Source organism: Mirounga leonina, unplaced genomic scaffold, assembly GCF_011800145.1.
Source record: "Mirounga leonina isolate KUSES-001 unplaced genomic scaffold, KU_Mleo_1.0 Mir_153, whole genome shotgun sequence".
Classification (NCBI taxonomy): domain Eukaryota; kingdom Metazoa; phylum Chordata; class Mammalia; order Carnivora; family Phocidae; genus Mirounga; species Mirounga leonina.
Genome location: NW_023270387.1, coordinates 41,830,967 through 41,844,437, shown reverse-complemented (window position 1 = coordinate 41,844,437; position 13,471 = coordinate 41,830,967). Strand labels below are relative to the sequence as shown.

The 13,471-nt window shown below is 35.8% G+C and overlaps 1 protein-coding gene across 4 annotated transcripts in view; it reads right to left on the bottom strand.

Moving 5' to 3' along the window:
• The window catches only part of NOX4 (NADPH oxidase 4), a 361,705-nt gene that overhangs the window by 238,266 nt on the left and 109,968 nt on the right, over positions 1–13,471 (bottom strand). The window lies entirely within an intron of this gene.

Sequence of the window (13,471 nt, the reverse complement as noted above, 5' to 3'; positions counted from 1 at the left end):
TGAGCCAATATTTCCATTCCCAGGTATATACTCCGTAGAAACTTTCACATAATGTCTTAGGCAGCAAGTAAAAGAATATTCATAGCAGCACTGTTCATTACAACATAAAGAGAAACCACTCAATTGCCCATCAACAGGAGAATGGACAATTTGCAGCACATATATACAATGGAATATTAATTGAAGTGAAACTGAATGAAATCAGTTACAAATAAAAACATAGTAAAATGGTGAGTGGAAAAAATACTAGTAGATTACATACAGAAAAGTATCATTTGTTGAGTTAAAAAACAACTAAGCAGTGTATTGTTTAGAAATGTTATGTATAAAACAAAGCAATCCAATAAAAAAAAGAATAATATACATAATCCAGGATAATGGTTATCTTTTAGAAGGGGTAAGAAGATGAAATAGGAGAAAAGCAAAAGGTAGGTCATCATTGTTAATACTTTACATCTATATGAAATATATGAAATTTAGATGTGTATATAAATATACTTATAGCATCGTAAAGGAATGAATGTGGGTCAGGGATTGTCCAATGATGACATTAGCCCATGAACCAAAACTTTGACTAATAAAATTCTGTGCTTATTAAGCTCATAATGAAGGAAGGAGGGAGGGGAAGAGAAAGAGAAGGATGAGAAAAGAAGGTAGGGAAGGAGAGAGGGGTGAGGGAAAGGAAAATGGGGGGGAAGGAAAAAGAGGAATGTGGAGGAAGGAAGAATCCTCAGTTCTACTTTAGAAATAGTTGTACTGCATAATTATCTGCATTGCATAGAGTAATCTATCACTCTGAGGCTGATCCCATGTTTCCAATTTTAGTATATGTACTGCCAAAGCGAGCACTGATCCCATGTTTCCAGAACTAGGTACTCATTACCTCTAGTCATCCCTATTGGGAAGGTTTCTTTGATCCCTCCTCTTTCTTTTATTCTTCCTCCAAAATCTGGAATAGATGGCCCTACTGTTTGTACTCCTAGTAGACTCCATGCTTACACTCGCACAGAATGTTTCAGACTACATTTTTATTGTTAGATACAATTGTCTATCCACCCCTCCTTCTCCTTCTAGTAGATGGGTATTGCATCACCTGGATATGGAACATTATCTGATACCTATTAAGATGCTAGATAAATATTAGTTGAAACAATATATCCATTTTTTCTGCATAAAGAAAGTTGCCAAGGTTAATCATAATGCCTTTCAGAAAAGCCCAACTGGTCATCTATCAACCATGAAAAGCAAGGGTACCGGAGCTCCAGCCTTGACAGGGTCACAGGGTCAGGCTGAGAGAGAGTGCAAAGCTGAAGCTCCAAGCTGCTATAAATCCATCACTAACCGAAGGTGCCCAATTTCCACAAAATACTGAAAATTTGCAGTTGATGACAATCACCACTTCCCAGTTACTGAATAGCCAGATGTTAAACACTGGTGAACACAGTGGTTACAAAGTATGCTGAGAAGCAGGATGGGGATTTATCTCCATATTTATTACAACACATTGAATCGGATGTTTAACTGACCTCTACTCTGTTGCTTCTCATCAGCACTCTGACGTTCTTACCGTACACTTGGGGAGGAACTGAGAAGATCCTAAGAGAGGTGGTTGTACTGTAGAATCCACAGATCTAAGAAAGCACAATTTCTTTTTCTCCTTCAAGCACACTTTTTTTAGTTCATATTTTAAAAATTAAATTATATCGACTGATAATACTGCTACTTTTAATGAGCAGAGTTAATATTTCAGTGAAATGACTAGTAAATTCTTGCGATGGGACCCTTGTCTTTCAGTACACGTCCCAATTTATGTAGCATTTCATTAAATGAGTGATTTGCAGTGTTTCTCCTTTTCCCCTTTTCCATTCCATTTATCCCTTTCCTAAACAAATCTTGAAAAACAGAGCCAAAACCCAACCACAAACATAAACTTCACATCAAGTAAAGAAAGAACTGTTCAAACAGCTACATTGAATATGATATATCCTTGGGTGCTAACAATATAAAGTTTTACTGAATGATTCTCAAACTGATTGCAAGGAAAAGAAAAATCAGAATTCTTAATGCAAACAACCATAACATAATACAGCTGGAGGCTTTTCCGTGTTTCTATAATCACAAAAAACATTTGACTGTAAATTTGGAAGACAATCTCTGGAGATAACATTATATTGATAGGATTTAAAACACATACACACCCACACACACAGAGCAAAAGTAGCATATAAGAAATTACTTGCAAATCCACCCAAACTATAAAATCTATAATGAATATTCTTACATTTGAAGCATCCTTTAATCTGATATTATAAATGCAAGCAACACCAAGCAAACATGAAGATCCTTCAGTAGCTACCATGAATGTAAAAAAAAAGTTCATACATAGACAAAGAAAATAGCTGCTTAAAATTATATCCTTTTAAAATGTTTATTTTATTATATTCATAAATTCCTAAATATGAACAATTAACTTTATCCCATACAGGTATAATGATTGCTTACTTTTTATGAGAATAAAAATAAATGATAAGAAGTATCCTTAGGAAAAAAAAAAAGAAAAATACAAGTAAATGAAAAATTGTTTAGTCTCCCAGATTTCTGCCTATCAAATAATTAATTAGCATCCCACTGTTTATCTGATGCTGGGAAAAAAGACCAAAATAAACTGGTGTTTTCTCTGTTCAATAGCAGAATTTTTAAAATAATACTTCTCTTGCTGCAAATGTCACACCAGATGATCTGCTTTCTCAGGAGGCCCAAAGTCTATTTCTTAGGAAAATGGCAGTTATCCAAACACTAGATCTCAATCCTTTCACTGGGCTCTTAGAATAATTTCATTAAAGCCACTGAAAAGAACCAGAGGATTTTTGAAAGGTTATATTTTGATGAGTTGACTAATGATGAGATAATGTCTGAACATGATTGTCTACCAGTCGGGGATATATCTTAATTAAAATAAGCTTTTGTAGACTTTCACCTACTCTTCCGTTCTCCCATTCAATCAATGAAAAGATTGTGAGGCTATCAGACCTGGACGGCATACTACACATGATTACACTATTTTGGGCTCTCTGGACAATCAATTGTGAGACAATACACTTAATTATTCAAAATCAAAGATGAGAAAAATAAAATAATCTTTCCAATTCGAATTCAAACTTTTTTGTTTATTTATTGTGACTCAATTCTTTATCTTCCCCTTTGTGAAAAGTGGCCACGTTGTAATCCTCCTCCAAATGCAGAATGTGACAAATGCAATACAAATTTGCCTAGCAACGAAAGACCAGTACGCAAATATGTTTCTGAGATGAGAAGACAATAAAATCTTCCTACCACTATAAAAAAAAAGAAAGAAGTTAAATAAGGGCAGAAAAGAAAATAAAAAGATGACGCCCTCCTTCTGTAGTCCAAAAGTCCTTTGCATCTGAAGATGTGATCATAGCCACTTAATGTGTGTCTTAAGTAAGAACCTGAGAAACAGCTGTTGTTTGCTGGAGGAACTCTGTGGAGATTTTACCAATTGTAAATCACTGTTTCTTTCCAAGTAATCCCCTTTCCTTACCTTTGCTTCTCCATAGTCTCCACTATGGAAATGAATGTTTTAACTACTTTAAGTATTACATTATCATGGGCAAGGAAAGAAAACCAAATAAAACATCTCTAAAGAGTGATAATGTTGCTCTAAAAAATCTGGTAAGAAGTTATTGGGATTTTTATTATTAGATACAAATTTTCTGCTCTTTTTTTAATGCTCATATTACGCTTGATTTGCCAGTTTTAATTTCTTTCTTCAGAAAGCATTAAGACAAAATCCTTAAGGGGTATTAAACAGACTCATTAGAGACTTAAACTTAGTTTTAAAAATAACTAACATCGGGCGCCTGGGTGGCTCAGTTGGTTAAGCGACTGCCTTCGGCTCAGGTCATGATCCTGGAGTCCCGGGATCGAGTCCCGCATCGGGCTCCCTGCTCGGCGGGGAGTCTACTTCTCCCTCTGACCCTCCTCCCTCTCATGCTCTCTGTCTCTCATTCTCTCTCTCTCAAATAAATAAATAAAATCTTAAAAAAAAAACAAAACTAACATCATGTAACAAAGTATTGGAAGTTATAAGATAAATGTTGTAAGGAAATAGACATCATCCCCATGCTCTTAGTCTTTAAGCAAAATCTATAAATGATTACACTATAATATTTCTATTATTTTGCAAGAAAAACTGAAGATTATCTCATAATACAGGCAGGGTTATAAGTGAGTATGTATGATACAGGGCATACCAAAGAATGAATCTCTCTTTACTATATAGTTTGCAGTACTTAGAGCAACAGGGTATAATAGAAAAGATACCAAATTGGTTGTCAGAAAGTCTGAGGTTCTCCACCTACTTCTTCCTCTGTTCTTAATTCCTTTGCTCAATTGACAAATGAGTTCAGTGATCTTTAAGCTACCTTTCAACTTTGAAACCCTTATATGCTTAAGGACAGGATAGGAATCTTGCCAAAGCCACTGAAGGGGAGGGTGGCTATATGTCTTGGTTTGCCTGGGACGGTGTTGGTTCACGCTTGCTAGCATTCTGCTTGATTTAGTATTCATCTCCAAATCTTATTTCTAAATTAAATGTTACTAATGAAATATGCTAGTAGGGCTATGGTTGATACAGAGAAGTCTCCTCCCCACCCCACCCCCATATTCTGCTTCGGTGAAGTGCTTGTGGTCCAGTTGTGGAGTAGGGTCAGCAGGTAGCCTCCAGTGGTCACTTACATCAGGGTCCACCTCAGATGCAAGGGAAATAAATGACTTTCCCAGAACAGCTCATAGCCAGCGGCTGAAAAAGGCAGGGGTATTTTAGCTTTACAGAGGCCACACTGATGGGCAATATTTGCTCCAGAGCTTCCCGCCAGTTTGGCTAAGGCTTGTAGAGTCTGCACGGTGGTTCAATTGTTGAGGAAGCTCAACCCAATCCCAAATCCTTCCTTTTCCCTTCAGGAGTATTGATTCCTAATTAACATTTTAAATTCATAAATTACTTCTCACACTCAGTTTCTGGCAAACCCAACCTGCAACACATGGGCTTGCTAGACCCCCACTTTCCACTTACAGCTTCTGCCATGTTCTCCGCAACTACAGAATAAGATGCATGTATGTGTGGTTAAGTCTGAATAAATAAATTTCATTTCCAGCCCTTTCCAGAAGTACTTATAACACCTTTGTCATAAGTACAGATGCCCATTGTTAAAATGAAGTGCTCTCAGACAGACATACACCTTGGGACAAGTAACACCGTTCAGTCTGGGCTGATGGTGGAAGAAATAAATAAATACCCTGCAGGCCCCGTGGTATACTAGCCAGTTGCCCTAGGCCCTGTGCTACAGTCCAAGAGATGCACACAGCCATCCAGGTTCAGGGGATAGTGTCAGTGGGAAATGTAGGAAATTATAATTTAGACTGACATGAAAATTACATAGGAATGAGAATTAAATACTCCACCCTAAAGTGTACACAGCAGGCTGAACACTCTTAATTTGTCCTTTTTTATGAAATACAGTAAGTCATTTCAACAGTAATAAGCTAAAATACATAATGATTAATAAAAAAGTAAATACTAAATTTATTTTACTTTTTCAAAAAAGTTGAACATGGACCTTGAACAAAATGTTTGTCAAGATTTGCCATCCACCCTGAAGCCATAATGATTTCCCAGAACACATGAAAACACTCAAATCTGTTGATGATGAATCGGCATCTACTTCACAAGTTACTCATTATTTTATGAAAACTATGCACAATGGTGATAATTTAACACATAAATACATAGAAGGTCCAGTAGGTGATCAATGTCATGAAAAAAAAAAATGAGCTTGACAGTAACTGGGATCCATCCAGGTAGCCCCGTCTGTGCATAATGTCAAGTTACAGATTGGCCATTCATCAAAAGAAAATAATAAAGCAATTCAAATTTCATATTACTGCTCAAAAACCAATCACTAATACATGGGAAGGTGGGGAAGAGTGACGAGAGAGTATGTTATAGGTGCCTACAGACATCTTACACTCTCTCTCATGCTCCTTCCATTGATGCATACCTCAACGTTCTCTACCACAAGGCAGCTTTTATATCCCACAGGTCTCTGGCCTGTATGCTCAAGTTAGGAAAGATAGGCATGTTTTTCATTTCTCTTTTTCTTTCCTATTTTTCCTCTCTGTATTCAATTTCCCGTTCTTTCACTTTAGTGAAATCTAGTGAAAATCACTCATTCCAAAGAAAATTCCTCTTTCTCACCTCTCTATTTAGTCATTCTCTACCCACCCCCCTTGACTCTACCTATTGTCTATGATATATCAATAATCACTAAGGGCACAGAATTTAAAATTGGGAGTAAGGCTAGTATTTTGAGTAGAAGGAACTTTTATCAATTAAAGCATACATTATTCATTTACTCACTCACTTAGCAAACTTTTATTAAATACCTACGATTTGTCACACACTATGAATAAAAAAAGATTCTTATTCTCAAGGGCAGCCCTGTTTATCACAAGGAAATGCCAGGACAACAAAAGAATTGCAATTCCATTAGAGCTACTTGAAAAAGGATTTAGAATGTAATTACAAAATTACTGAAAAGGGAAAGAAGAGCTGTTCTCTTAGGGATTTAAAGAAACTGATGGTCTGTAAAAATTTGATGTTTTATTTTCCTCAAAAAAAAAAAAAAGAAATATGCACACTAATCTTAGAAAAACAAATTACTTCAAAAACTGGGAATGAAAGGGCAGACTTAGAGAGGTATATTCAAACCAACTAGAAAGATAGAGAGTATACATTTTCCTTTTCTGAAAAGTTTAAATCAAGTGAATGCTCTTTATTACCATGGTAACTCAGTATTGAATAACAATAGTTGCTATTTAAAATATTCCTTTCAAAGCAACATCAAAGACATTCAAATTAATACTATTTTAGGTAAATCAGGAAATCTAGTTGCAGAGCAAGAGTATTTTGCTCCTAAAGGTATAGAAATATCTTCTGTTGATAAAATTCAAACGGAAATTCTGCAATTCTAGAAGAAAAAGCAATCAGCTACGTGCTCTGGTTATCTAAACTACCTTCTCCATAAATATTAAAGCCAATGTCAAAGGAATATAAAAAACAATATCTCATACTTGTCTTACACAAGGAAAAAAATTTAAAAAATTAAAAAAGCCCACACTTGTAAGTCAGAAGATGAGGACGTAGAACACAATGTATACACAACCAGAGCTAGTAAAAGAAGAAGATCCTTAATAAATGATAGAAAAAAAAGAAACATAAAAATCCTGTACTTGGCATATATCCTTCCATAATATTCCCTTGAGATTTTTTCAACTATACCAAAATTAATCTATTATCATTCCTACTTTATATCCTACTTTATTAAATTATCCACATTCTAGAACTTATTTCTCTGAAAAGAATTATACAGCTTTACATAAGCAATGAGCTGAAAATGAGAAAACTCCCACAATGCAGTATGTTGTAGGTGAAGAAACTAAAAACCAGGTGGACTGACCAGCCCAAGGTCACATAGCTAGCAAGAGGCAAAGAGGTTTAAAAAAACAAGGCAACCTCCCCTCCCCCCGCAAATTCATGGTCCAGTATTCTTTCCACTGCCTCAGTGTTCTTTCTCTCCCTCATTCTTGGGAGAGAAAATGCTGTACTCCCTCCCTTACTTTCTTCTTGCCTAAGAATTACAAAATGAGAAAAAAAAAAGGCAGCAGGGTCATACACAGTCTATATACCTGGACACCTGGTACTTTTAACACTATAAGGTCTGAACGTAGGCAAGGCAGTATTATACAATGGAAATTTATTTAATGGATCCTTTATTTCCAGAGGAAGCACAGTGATAAAAGTCTGTTTCTTTAATACTCATTATTCTGGGTCCTACTTGTTAAACATCTATTAAAAAAATCAGGGTGCCTGGGTGGCTCAGGTCATGATCCTGGAGTCCCTGGATCGAGTCCCGCATCGGGCTCCCTGCTCGGCAGGGAGCCTGCTTCTCCCTCTGACCACCCCCCCCCATGTGCTCTCTCTCTCTCATTCTCTCTGTCTCAAATAAATAAATAAATAAAATCTTTAAAAAAAAAATCAAAAGCAGCTTTTGAAAGAACTGTAGACAGACTTCTTGGCCTGTAAATACATCAATGAAGCAATGTCTATCACTAGCTTTCTTATAAAATATAAATTCTCTTCCATTGCCACAGAGGCTAAACTACAACTAAACTGACAGGGGGAAAATAAAAGGACAGAGGTTCAAGGAAAGTGAAAGCAAGTAAGAGGGGCATTTTTGGATAAACACGTTATTGCTACTTAGCAATTTACCTTTTAAGGAAAATGTTATATTTTCATTTGTCACAGCAAATGCACTTTTTTAACAATGTTGGCATTCAACAAAAGAAACACCTCAAAGTGATCAAGGCTCAGCTTGATACTATAATTCAGTTCCTGCTTTCTGCACAAACTCTGAATACCTGCTGGGTGCATATTCTATAAGGAACAGGCAATTTTATCCAAGATGCAAAGAAACTGGGCATTTTCTTTTATGTTTTTATGAAGTTCTAACTGAAAACCCTGGGCTAACAAAATTAATGGCATGCAATATATGGTCCTTTCAAGCTTATAAAAACCAGCCACATATGAGAGTCTTCTCTTAAATACAGGACCTCCTGTTCAAAGAACAAGCTTATAAAATGGATTAGGGAAGAGCAACAAGCAAATATATGAATCTGCTTCCTTTGTTAGGTTGTTTCATTGGACAAATTTGGGTTTTCCTTGATCCCTCTGGTTTTCTTTTTTGCATATGCATTTCCAATGTCAGTATTTTGCATCCTCACTAGCAATAAATATTATCAACAAAAAAAATATTTGTTAACTAATAGGCAAAATATAGTATTCTAGTTATTCTAATTAACATTTATTTGAATAGTATTACAATTTTCTCTGTTCATGTAATCATCCATTTCCTTTTTCAGCTTCTTATTGAATTGAAGGGACTCTTTATGTATTGATGGTATTAGTGAGTCACTACTTTAAATGTTTCTCTGTTCAACTGCGTTTTATTTTTTGATGGGATTTTTATATTTTTACATAGCTAAATCTACTTAGTTTTCTCTAAGTATTCTAGAATAGATGGCCTTTTGTATCCAGAGATTGCTGTTGATTTCTCTTTTCTTCCAATTTCTTGATAGATTAACTTTTTTATGTCAAAATATTTAACCTATTTGGAATTAATTTTTGGTCATCCGAAGTAAAGATTTAATTTTTTTAAAATAGTTAAGTGACAATTGTTTTAGCTATTTACAAACTAATACTTCATATTGACTTATGGACCTTTCTTTATCATATATGTATTTTCGTGTAGTAAAGGGTCTGTTTCTAGGATATCTATTTTTCTTTGTTAATAGATATCCTGTCATTTTTGTTCTAGTAACATAGTGCTTAAACTATTTCAACATTATAGGAGGAAGCAAGTAAATTAGCACATGTTTTAGCATACAGTGAGCCTGAGTTCAAATCTCAACTGATCCACTTAATAGCTTCATGTTCCTAAGTACATCTTTTATCCTTACAAATTCTTAGTTTGTAAAGTTTATTTCATTTTATAACATGTTTTAATAGGGCTAATCTTGTCATTCAAGATTTTCTAGACTTTTTGTTATTTATTTTTATTTTCTTCTGTTTTTTCAAATAAGCATTGATAATTATTTTTTACTTTGAATTTTGATTTTAATTGAAATTATATTAAGCCTATAATTTATCTTGGGGAGAATTAACAGTTTTAAATATTCAGACTTTATATCTAGAAACATAGCATGTCCCTCTACACTGTTCCATCCTTTAAAGAATCCTTCATTTTCTTGATATTGCTTGATTTTCAGTTCTCACTGAAGTTAAATCAGATTTTTTTTTCCTCTGTGAATTCTTTTTAATATGGTAAAAATAATAAACACCAAATGAATGTTTTCAATAGGCCTAGGGAGCTTTTTGTTAAAGGTTTACTTATAAAGGCTAACTCCTCCAGCTAAATAAATAAGCAAACAAATATAATATATAATCAGTACAACTAAAAACCTTTTTGAAAGATAACTTGGAAAATGCTGCCTTTTGTTCCTACTCTGTAGAAAAAGTAAGAATAAGAATATTTATTCATGTAAATTCCTTCCCTGACCTAAAAAAAAAAAAAAAGAAAGAAAAAGAAAGAAGAGAAAAGAAAAGGATAAAAAAAAGTCCCATTGGTATTGGTTTGGATCTTGGCCCTGGTTGTCTTTTCTGCTATGTTCGCTGCTAGGCTTGAAAGTCTGTATAGTTGAGTACACTACCTCAACCAGAGAAGACACAATATTCAAATGGCTACCGAAGAGTCTGCCATTCCAGCAGCAACAAAAGATTTTCAGTTATCGTGAAAGTGGAAACTCGGAGGACTGTGTCATAAATGAGAAGGAGCTGGGGTAACAAAGGATGACAAATCACTTGACTATTCCTTGAAGGATATCTAACTCTTAAAATACATTTTATTTGTTCTAATTAGAGGCATAGCTTTCTACTAGGTATTGTCACTGAAAACACTGGAATATGCAAAGTTTTTTTATATAGATCTCTTCTTTCCTTTCCTCTTTAATTATGTTGATAGTGGCACCCAAGACATTTACTAGTTTCTCAATACAGTGCCAACAAAAAAATGAGATCACCTCCTACTTTTAAGCTCTTCATCACACTATAGCAGACAATTTTAACTCTACTTACTCAGCTATCTATTGTACTATTCAGTTTGGCACATTTCTTGGGGTTCTCTAGCGTTTCATGGCCATTATTTGTCACCTCCAAATTTTCTAAAAATCTCATTTCATACAAGAGTTTAGTTTTACCTTCTATTTACATCTGTTTATTACATCCCAACCCTCTTCCTTTGTTAAAGTTGAAAAATCATAAGTGGCAGCATTTTCATTGGATGCTATTCCCAAAACTCCCTGACTCAGTTGGCTCTGAATCCACAGGAGATAAGCACCTTCCTTTGGCATTAACACACTTAAAAGTCTTAGGTGTGTTCATTTGGATGACATTTACAAACCTATCTGCATCATAATCCATCAAGTTATAATTTTGCTTTAAAAATTATGATACATTTAGAGAACAGGAACTATATCCATTTAGCTTCCCTCATAAAGTGCTTAGCAAGTGCAACAAACAAATGTGTACTTACAAATGTTCCTCATGATCATGATAATGGCACACAATCATTGACTTTTTGGCTTCTTGGAAATTATTTAGTTCATTGACACTAGACTAACTTGGCAAAATGACATACATGTTCTTGGCTACCCAGTACATTACTGTCACATTTTTGACATTCCTAAGAAATCGTATTACCAAGAAAATTCCTCATTTTTTTTTTTTTTTTTTTTTTTGCGAGAGAGAGAATGAGAGAGCACGAGAGGGAGGAGGGTCAGAGGGAGAAGCAGACTCCCTGACGAGCAGGGAGCCCGATGTGGGACTCGATCCCGGGACTCCAGGATCATGACCTGAGCCGAAGGCAGTCGCTTAACCAACTGAGCCACCCAGGCGCCCATGTTATTTTCTTTATAGAGTAAAATCGGGCAGAAAAAAACATTAGATAACCCAGAGTCCAAACTTCTCTTAGGGACAAAACAATTCATAATAAAAACAGCAAACAAACCACTTTGCTATAATAACTCTACTCCCAGGCCCAAAAATTGTAGGATTTGCTTATTTCCAAGAACTAAACGTCACAATTCTTATAGGCTAGCAAACAAAAATTGCACATTTTCCCCCATCTTTGGGCTCATAAAATGACTGAACTAGAAAAAAACTTGATGAGTATTGAATTCCAATCTTTTACTGAGCTGTCTCTACAGATTCTGTGGCATTATAAGTGAGCTGTCATCTATGAAACAACGACAGCACAGATTTCATGTCCATCAACTGAGAAACCAAGGGTAAAACAAATCACCCTCTCTCCTGAGAGCAGATGGGCATTTAAATTATAATATAAATTACTCATTTCCCTGATAGAAAAATTTCCTTGATTTCTGAGGTTATGAAATATGAAATTTAACTCCAGCTCATATTTATTGAATGATATATTACAATAACAAATGAGTTATGTTGAATTCCATCAAATTAACTAATTAATTGTCCTCCATGATTTCCACATAGGCTCACATGAGACCAGAATTACAGTGTTCCATTATAAAAGTAATACATAACATTAAGACATAAAACATTAATCCTCAACCTGACCCAGACCCACCTAAATGTACACACAGGTAATTGCATATGGATTTGCTACTCATCTCGCACTGCTAACCATAGTCCAGACCACACTATAATTTGGTTACTCTCAGAGTTCAGGGGAAATTTAAAAATAGGAAGAATTTAGGGCGCCTGGGTGGCTCAGTCGTTGGGCGTCTGCCTTCGGCTCAGGTCATGATCCCAGGGTCCTGGGATCGAGTCCCACATCGGGCTCCCTGCTCGGCAGGAAGCCTGCTTCTCGCTCTCCCACTCCCCCAGCTTGTGTTCCTGCTCTCGCTATCTCTCTCTCTGTCAAATAAATAAATAAAATCTTAAAAAAAAAAATAGGAAGAATTTATAATTTAACCCATTTGCTATGGGCTTCTTTTGTACACTAACTCTGTCAATTTACCAGTGTCTAAAATACTCAATATTTCACAGCAACCCATACCATCCCCAAGCCTCTCCCCTGCATTTTCCCACTGAGATAATTTTTATAAGGTTAGCAGTAACCCCAGAGTTACTGTTCTCCCATAGTTATTGTTTGGCTCTATTACATTGGACACTATACACCATTTGTTCCACACAACTTTTTATCTCCTCAGCTTCCTTGGACAAATCTTTAATTTGGTGTCTTTGCTTCTAACCTGGTCTTTCTCCTTGCCAATCTGTGTAATACCAGCAAGGTGACTCATATAAAGTGCAAATTTTACTTCAGTTCCTGTTTAAAGCCCTTCAATTTTTCAGCAACATCTTTAGGCAAAAAGACCAAACTTCTTAGCAGTTCCAAGCTCCTCCATGACATGACCTCTGGATACCACCCCAGCTTGGCCTCCCAACACCATGACATTTTCCTCACATTCCATGATAGTTCACACCTCTGAGCCATTATTCAAGCTATTTCTTTCCCTGGAATAATCTCCCACTCTGGACATGTCCTGTTTACCCTGACACAGTTTGCCCTAGAAAGCCTCCTAACTCTCCCTCCCAGAAGCATCTGCATCCTCCATTTTAGAGAGCACAGCATTACATTTTGTTTATATACTTGACTCCTGCCCCCACTAGCTTGTGAGTATTGGTGAAACAGAGGATATGCCACCCTGCTTGCTTGCTTTCCTCCTTCCTTCTGTCCATCCCTTCCTCCCTCCCTTCCTTCCTTCCTTCCTTCCTTCCTTCCTTCCTTCCTTCCTTCCT